Source organism: Pezoporus occidentalis, unplaced genomic scaffold (genome assembly GCF_034315485.1).
Source record: "Pezoporus occidentalis ecotype Australia unplaced genomic scaffold, CSIRO_AGI_Poc_V1 ctg54, whole genome shotgun sequence".
Taxonomy (NCBI): Eukaryota; Metazoa; Chordata; class Aves; order Psittaciformes; family Psittacidae; genus Pezoporus; species Pezoporus occidentalis.
Genome location: NW_026915877.1, coordinates 3,923,374 through 3,932,531, shown reverse-complemented (window position 1 = coordinate 3,932,531; position 9,158 = coordinate 3,923,374).

Genomic DNA, 9,158 nt, shown 5'->3' with positions numbered 1-9,158 from the left:
TCTGCTTTTCAGTGTCAAAGCCAAAAGAAATTCAGAAACTAAAAACCAAAAAGTATTTGTTCCATGTTTGCTGCTCAGAAATGTGTGGATTATGAGCACTTCTGCAAGAGTTATATTACTTTTCAATCTTTACTGCACATTTTGCAAGGTATTCTTGACAGCATATTTCCAGTGCTCTGGACCTGCTGTGGGCTGAATCCAGCCCAAGACTGGCCGCAGGACTTGGAACAGACAGGAGAGAGCTGCAGAGCTGCCTGTGCCTTGCTGACTGAATGACAGTTGTTGTCCCAGGGTTGTTTGACTTCCAGTGACTTGGTATTTAGGCTTTCATTATGTCCTTTGCGATCTGATGAAAGAGGACCATAGGCCACCTAAAACAAAAGATGATGTACCATAATGAAAGCATTTGAACTTGATGTAAGCTCGTGGTTGTTACATCATTATGCTTAACTTTTAGATTGTGAACAACCACATTAAACCATCCCATCCTTCCGTAACACCATTGAGCATATGCTCAGAATGTGCTCAAGTGTAGCAAGGTTGAGGCCTCCTCTGGACTCATTTTAACAGGTCCGTCCAGATGCTTTGAGGCTGGAGCACCTCTCCTGTGGAGACAGGCTGAGAGGGCTGGGCTTGTTCAGCCTGGAGAAGGGAAGGCTCCAGGGAGACCTGAGAGCAGCTTCCAGTGCATGAAAGGGGCCGACAGGAAAGATGGAGAGGGACTTTCAACAAGGGCAGGTAGGGACAGGTGAAGAGGGAATGGCTTTAAACTGACAGAGGGGAGACTTGCATTAGACATTGCGAAGAAGTTCTTCACTGTGAGGGTGGTCAGGCATTGTTTCATGGGTGGCTGCCCCATCCCTGGCAGTGTTCAAGGCCAGGCTGGACGGGGCTTTAAGCAACCTGGTCTAGTGGAAGGTGTCCCTCCCCTTGCCAGAAGGGCTGGAATTGTGTTGTATTTAAGGTCCTTTCCAACCAAAACTATTTGTGATTTTATGATATGATGTGTCACAACACATTCCCAAATTCAAGGTAAGTTATTCAAAGTAAGTTGTCTCCTTTCCTGAAAGCCAGTGTGTTCCCCACAGCGATGATGCTAACACGTCCTGCACACACTCAGCTTCTCTATGCCACTGGTTACAAGGCAGCAGCCTGACAGCCATGGGGTGGTTTACTTGCTGAAGGCTGCCGTGCTCAGGGCATCTTTGCCACAGCCAGGGTAATTCTGCAGCTGTTTCTGTCCATCCACCATCATTATGTTACTTTATAAAAAGACCCATGAAGTCACCAGTAGTTTAGTCTCCCATGGAATCATTTTCAAAGAAATGAGCTGGAAGTCTGCTCATTGAAATGAAAGCTATTTAACAAATAAAGCTTTCCTCCCCATTGCTCCCTTATTGTCAAGAACAAAATGCATCAAGAAGCTTAAGTCATTTTTGACAGATAAGTGAGACAATGTGGAAAGATGTATGCAAGAGGCTAAGTAAGACTGTACTTCATGTGCTTGGGGCGGGACTGGGAGACCTGAGGGGCAGCTACAACCCTTTTGTCATGGGGCTGAGTGGCAGGACCATGGCTTACCTGTACATAAAACTAGAGTTAAGGGCTTGTTTTGATCCTGATGGCATGACACCTAGAGCTGAAAATGCTGTGTAATGTAAGGGTGAAGAAAATAAATAATTTCCAGGGGGCTGAATTTCAGTTTTATATTTTTTTCTTTCCTGGTGGTTTCTTTTCCTCCTATCCTTAGTGCGAGTTACTCGGGTAAGATCGCCATTTATGTCACTGGGGGAGAGTCAGTGGGAGGACTTCAGTTTGCAGAAGTTTGTTGTGATTTCCTGCAGATTACACCATTGAGGGTGTTGCTCTTGGGATAGAGTGGCATAATGCCAAATGAGTTAAGGGATATTATTTGTGATGGTGTCGCTCCTTATGACAATTAAGTGTCACTTTATTGAGTTCAGTAATGAAGTAGTTATCTTACTGCCTAGTGCTGCTGCAGAGCCAAGCAATAGGAGCACCGGCAGATTCTTTAGGGCTGGTTAGTGCTGTTAATAATAGTCCAGAGAAGAATTTCTCATGGTGGCTGTTGTGTTAATGACCTTTGTGTTGTGTTAATGACCTTTCATGGAGCATTCTGCCACTGGGAACTGCTTCTGCAAAATATTACTGGCCGCAAGCAGTGAGTAGTCTTAATATTTTATGGACTACTGCAGATTGTATTTCAGGATATGAGAGATCATTTCAGCAATGTAAGTTAGGAATGTGAAGCATGTTGCAATCTTCCCCCCTCATTTTCCAGTTGGAGGTGTTAGTAACCTTTTGTATAAATGTCTTCCATTTAAATGAGCAGAGTAAAAGAAATTTTAAAAAATGGCTCTCGGACACAGGTTAGTTTGCTAAAACACTGAATTTAGACCTGTGTGCTTTAGTCCACTACTTAGTCAGCATTCTTCAGATCAAGAAGACTACAAAAATGTGAATTGTATATCGATGGGAAGATTTGGTCATTATGGTATTTCTCAAGTATACTCATTGAGCTTTGATCTAAATCTTGACCTTCTTTTATTCTTTTATACATATTCTTCTCTTATATATATTCTTCCCTTCTTGGAAGAAAATATGTCCTAGGTGGAAAAAAGGCATGGGGGCATAAGTAGTAAATATTGGATGTATCCTCTCTGTTCTCACATAGGGCATTAACATCTTTCAGTAATATGGGTGCAATTGTTGTTGAACTGAAAAAGCAACAGAGGTGATTTCAAAATTAAGGGACTGATCATGGGTTTTGCAGAAGGCAAAGAATGTGTTCAGCCCTGTTGCTTCTTCCCAAGTGATTTGTGACAGAGAATGCTTTTAAGTTATAGCTGTGTTTATCTTCCCATTTATTGGTGGCTGCTGGGGCGATGTGGAAAGTCGGCGATGCTGTTCCAAGCCACATGAAACTTTCCTGCTGCCAAGCTTTGTAAGAAATAATAGACTTACTTATGAAATGATCTGAATGTGGACTGGGATATAAATGAACCTGGACCTATGTTTTCTTAATAAATTGTTTTAGCTCAGTTCCATTAAAAACCACAACAACTGTGCCTCTAAATTCACTGTAAGGCTCTGCTGAGTTCAGTGAGAAGTTGGGAGAAGAATTCATGTACACTGAAACTGATAAGTAAATTTGAAAAGTCAAAGGGAAATTAAATTGGCATGTTGTAACAAAACTGGACCATGTCGTAACAGCCAGCAGCATTTTGACTTCTGCAGCAGGACAATTCTTTTGTCCCACCAAGAAGCAATTATATTTCTTCCTTCAGCATAAGTGCAACAATGACCCAGCTTAGGGATTGAAATGAAAAAGATCCATCAATGCTAACAAGCAGTAGACACTGAAGAGATGTGATGGAGTGTAGTCCTCATGCTGCCATTCTTGTCCCAGGTGCTTTAAATGGGAGAGGCATTACTTGCTGATCACGTACCTACGTAACTTCAGAGGATCTCTATCCCTGCAGAGTATACCTGTCTGCCACTGCACTATTTTCCCTCTGCAACTGTTCACTGTGTGTCTGTGGTTCTAAATTATAGATCAGTCTGCTTCTAAGATAACATCTGTAACGCCTCTTGTAGTTGCTGTAAGCTAATGATTTGCAATGGTAGTAATAATAATAAAAAAGTTTGTCAAAAGAGAACAGATCTGTGTTATCTTTATTACATAGTACTAAGGCAGAGGCCTGCCCAAAGGGTCAAGTGTTAGAGATAGGATGAGAACTGAAATTCTGGCTACCAGTCATGGCTTTTTGCTGGCATTTACAGCTGATATTTGTACATCTGTTCTAAAAATATGGAAGTTTATCTTACAAATAAAAGAAAGAAGAAAATATTTGAAAAGAACCTTTCCTTCCTTTCTTAGGTTATACTAACTTAAATTAATATTCAGAAATCTGATGAATAAAATCTGAGTTGGTTTTACATTCCTGAGGAACTATTCCTTTCGTGTATCTTCTTTCTGCTCAGTACCTATTTGAAAAGCCTTGTTGCTGTCTTGGGAACATTAGTAGGAGAGATAAATTAGGCTGTTTGACATCATCTTGTTGATAAATGTTTTCTTTTAAGACTCCTAAAGGACCTAAGTAAAGAACAGTGGAGGCTGTGACAGATACTGTTATGTCAAGAGATCTACCCTTCATGCCAATGACCAGAGTCAGCTGGGAAAAACAAAACCCAAACCAAGGTTGTTGCTGACTTTTAATTACATATAAACATCTTGTGGCAATGTACGGTATCTTTTACGCTGTGATGTTTGTCTCTTCAGTGTTGTATTTATTTTTTTAATATACTAATTTTGAAGTTTCTACAACTAGTTGGAGAGTTCAGTTGAGATGCATTTGTTCATCTAATTTCTCTTTGCTTCATGATATCTCATAATGAAAAAAATTAAGAAATATTTGGTGGCATCTTCATGTTCTTTTCAGTTTGGTTTTGTGGTTTGTTTTTGTTTTTTTTTGCTTTGAATCCTCTTTTGATTCAATGTTTTAAATATCCCCATGGGAGATTTCCATGATCAGGCAAAGAAAGTAAATGTTCTGTGTGAGAACAAAAGCTGATATATGATTTTGAGGAGATATATTTGCATCAAGCAAATACAATATCAGTGTATATATGTTTCCTTGTGAGCTCAAATAATAAGCTATCTGAAGACATATGGGTTGGTGATTTTGAATGCTGCTTGAATGTGTGTTACCTAAATGTAAGATGATGAGGGAAGAGAAGCACCTTGGTGGGTTTTTTTTCTAATGCTGTTCTATGCTAAAAACTTCAGTCTTATATCCAAAGAACATCAAGCACTGGGTTAACATTTATTTGGATTTTGTTTTGCAGCTTGGACATGTCAGAGAAAGCAGCGATTGCAATCTCACAAGGAGAGTGAGGAGGGATAGTAAACAGAACCTTGTCATGTAGACAGATCTCCTAACTAAACAATTTGGTCAGTGAGATGACAGTTTCTTCTCTGTCCAAAAACATCAGGAAGCACAAAATGAATTTCACACCAATATTCCTTTCTCTCCTCCTCTTCCAGCAAAGTCTTTTTGACTCGTGGCGGTGTACTAAGTGGTTGGTTTACGTACCATACAGTTATGGGCTTGTGCTGCTACTCACCCTGCATTAATCTGTCAGTATCAAAAAATAAACATGAAAACAAGACACTGTAGATGACTTGCTCATGGAGTTTTGATTGCATTGCCTCTAAGTATATTATTTGTTATGATCTAATGTTTTCTATCAATACTTTAAGAAAGAGGATAAGCGGCAGTAAAAGGTGAAGTTCATCTTGTTAGAACATGTGTCCTTTCCTAAAAAACCCCTCACATTTGTATGGTACTTCCATTCAAAAAGATAATGTTTGCAAATATTTGTCTCAGTGGTGTAAAAAAATGACCTTATTACTTTTACAAAGACATAAGCATTCATTCCAGCACTTTCGATTCCAGAGAACAGGATCAAGGGAAGGTGTTTTTTTCAGTTTGCAGTTTGCATCTTTTTTAATTTTTTTTTTTTTTTGATTTGCAGTGAGTTGATTATTCAGCTCTTAATGAACTAGGGGACCATTCATCATTAGATACTGACTTGCCTCCTGTGTTCAGGAATCCTCAGAAAACAGTGAGTCTGTGATACGGTCATACTCGGGTTCTTAAATGCAGCTTTGGGTCGTTGTGACATGGACACAGTGGCTCAGGCTCAGTGGATCATTGGAGCTGTAGATGCCTTTATAGCCTCTGCACAGCAACTAACAGTTCACTGTCTACCATGCATGGACTGTGGGCGTTACTCAATGTAACTTGACATTTCTGAGGATTAGCCACAATTTAAATAGTTAAATTCCCTGTCAGATGGACATTTTCATTCCTAAGCCAAGACGCAATCAGTGACAATGCATGTGCTCCTAGCCTGTCTTCATGCAGAAGAAAAAAGCTTGGCTCAATGTACTGTCATACTGTAGAAATCTGTCCTGGGGAAATACACACATATGTATATATAATTCTGAGGCAGTCAGTTGCATCTGTCAAACCAAACCCTTCATGTTTTTTGTTTAAAAAAATTTCCCCATTTGCCACAATGCTTCTATGCTTCAGCACAAAATTTTCCCACCCCCACTGCAGAGGTCCTGTGCAGCGGCTCCTCACAGTTGAGCCATCCTGTAGGTAAGCTGTTCCAATAGGTCAGCCTGGCTGACTCTTGCTGTGGATGCTCACTCTGCCCCAGATGAAGTCCTTCTAGAACAGCCTCTGTTCTCATAGGCACCTCTGTCAACAACACATCTAAATCATACTCATCTTGGAGGCCTTGATCAGATTTTGGTCAGGCTTCCACTCATGCTTCACACACCTCATGGCTTCATGTGCTAATAAATCTTCTTAGTTTCAAAACAAGAACACAAGAGAGATGTTTGCATGTGTCTGCAGCATAGACTGCACATGAATTTTTTAAAGCATAGAAATGCATTGTTACATACTCCACATTTCATATCATCATCTGTCAATTTTACACCTGCAGTTTATGAAGAGAAAGCTTAGTTGGACCATTAAAAATGCACAAGTTCAACTTCTGTAAGCTCTTCCTTGAATAGAGCTGAAGTTCTTGTGATATGGCTTTTGTGTACTTCTAAGATGATATGCCATTCTTACCACATGATTATTAGCAGCAAGAAAAATAAGGCAAATACTGAGAAATCAAGACCTTTAGGCCTAGGAAAGCATGCAGTTTCCTTTGCTTGCACACTCAAAACCAAGTCTTAGTTACTAGGCTGCATGACAGTTGCAGAATTTGCAGAGATGTATGGCAGGTGCAGATATTTCTTAGCTCAAATTCTCACCTATGTGCAAAATCTTCCCTGTGAGGGTGGTGAGGCCCTGGCACAGGTTGCTCAGAGATGCTGTGGCTGCTGCATCCCTGGCAGTGCTCAAGGCTAGGCTGGATGGGGCTTTGAGCAACCTGATCTAGTTGAAGTTGTCCCTGCCTATGGAAGGGGTGTTGGAACTGGAGGATCTTTAAGGTCCCTTCCAACCCAAACCATTCTAGCATTCTATGATTCAATCAACGTTGCCAACTTAAATGCCACACAGATTCAGTACTCAGCTCCTTACCCCAGATACTTTTAACACTTGCAAACCCACTGAGACTCCCTAAATTGGGAGAATGCCCCCTTAGCTATTTCAGTCCTGCTACTGATTGGTACCTTTGCACCTGACTTCATCATCAAGTCCGCTTGGGATCCATAAGCCAGGTATAGTCAAGCCTGTACAGGGTCTGAATATGATAAATGTTGGTTTTTTTTTAAATACAAGGTAATGGTCTGCTACAGTGTTCATGCAGGCATTAAACTGTGCTGGCATTGGTAGCACACATACTTGTGCCTTGATGTGATTACCACAGTTTGTAATAGGTGATGGTTCATCTCTACCTGCTTAGGAAGACACAATAAATACTGGATAACAACAAGCCCTTGCAAGAACAGCACAGTGAGGGAAAACCCTTACCTAACTCCCCTTTTCACTCCCTTTTTCATTATTAGTGGAGTTTTTATGACTCACATTTTCTACACCTGTTTCTCGTCATTTGGATCCCTGGAGTGCAAATACAAATATAGCTTGTGCGCCTCCTGACAGAGGCTGGTAAGAGCTTATCTAACAAGAAATACTTTATTTTTAGGGCTCTGAAGCTTGTGTTGTGCTCTTCAGTTAAAACTTTCCTCCCAGACTAAACAGCTTTCATGTTTAAGGCTTCTTGGTTGTTACCGCTTTTTTCTGTCTTGCAGGTTGTATATATACATTGTACATTTCACACCTTATAGTCTACAGTGCATTTTTAGATTTCTGATGGAGACTGCACTCTAAAGGGAAGTTTTGGACACACAATTAACTTCAGTGAGAGCCTCATTAATGCTCAAAAAAATACAAGATTGTTTTCTAATTTCTTATTTTCTTTTCCTGTGCAAAATCTTGTAGGCAGAAAGGAAATGGCAAAAACAATGAGATGTAACTTACTAATGGGAGCTAAAAAATGACACAATGACACAAATATGTATGAAAATGCCTTTTTTCAATTATACAATGCTTGTTAAGTGCGGGTGATCTATGATTACCTCAGGAGGTTAAATATAGTACCCATGGTGTCAGGAAGCTTATTCACCCAAAGGGCAAGACACAGAGAAGCCTGTGTAATTTTCAGTAAAACAGAGGCAAGGATGGATAAAAGTCTCTTGAATCTTGAAGTTGTCTTCAAGAGGTAATTGGAGGCTTGCAGTTCAGTGATATGTACTAGCTGGGTTTCATGATGTGGGATGTGGCCTTGGCTTATTAAAATTCTTCTAAATTCTACCTTGGGATCTAGAGAGGGATGCACTATAAAAGAAATGTAAGGGAAATAGTGACCAAGCCAATACACAAATGTCACTAGCTAGCAGGGAGGGTGGGGAAAGCTAGAATTTCTGTCTTTTGGGACAACTGGGTTACAGAGTGGCTGTCCAATGGTCCTTGCTCCTCTACTGATCAGGCTCAAGGATTAGTTTATGTATTTTTCATAGCTGAAAGACTCCTTCCCTAAACAAGCCAAAGGCAGTTCTAGAAAAACAACCAAAACAAAACCACATGAGTTTTTGTATGTGAATGCTGTGTGGGTTGGGAGAATGAGTATTTGTAGGCTGTTATTTTGTAGTTCTAGTATTATATACCTTCTAAACAAATCTAGAGAAGGTCATGCGTTATTTCCTTCCTTTCCCCCTGGCCCAAGTGGTTACTCTTTGGTAGAGTAGGACTGAGCATATTTAATATTTTAAAAAGTTAAGTACAGAAAAATATTTTCTCCTTTAAAATTTTGGGCCATTTGGATGCAAAACAACATCTTCCTCTACCTTAGTCACCTCGCAGCATTCTGTCTTTTTAGTTCAAAACCAGTGAGTGCATGCATATTTATGTATTGCGGATAAAACAGTCTGGTCTGGTGTGCTAACCTGTACCAGAACCAGGCTGTCGCCTACAGCAGAATTTTCCTAATGCCTTTAAAACATTTGTCTCCCAGAAAATCGAATTGGTATTCCTAGAGTATTCCATCAGAGTGACTTGAAATGCAAGTCACAGACACGAATTTTCATAATAAAGCAATTTTAAAAG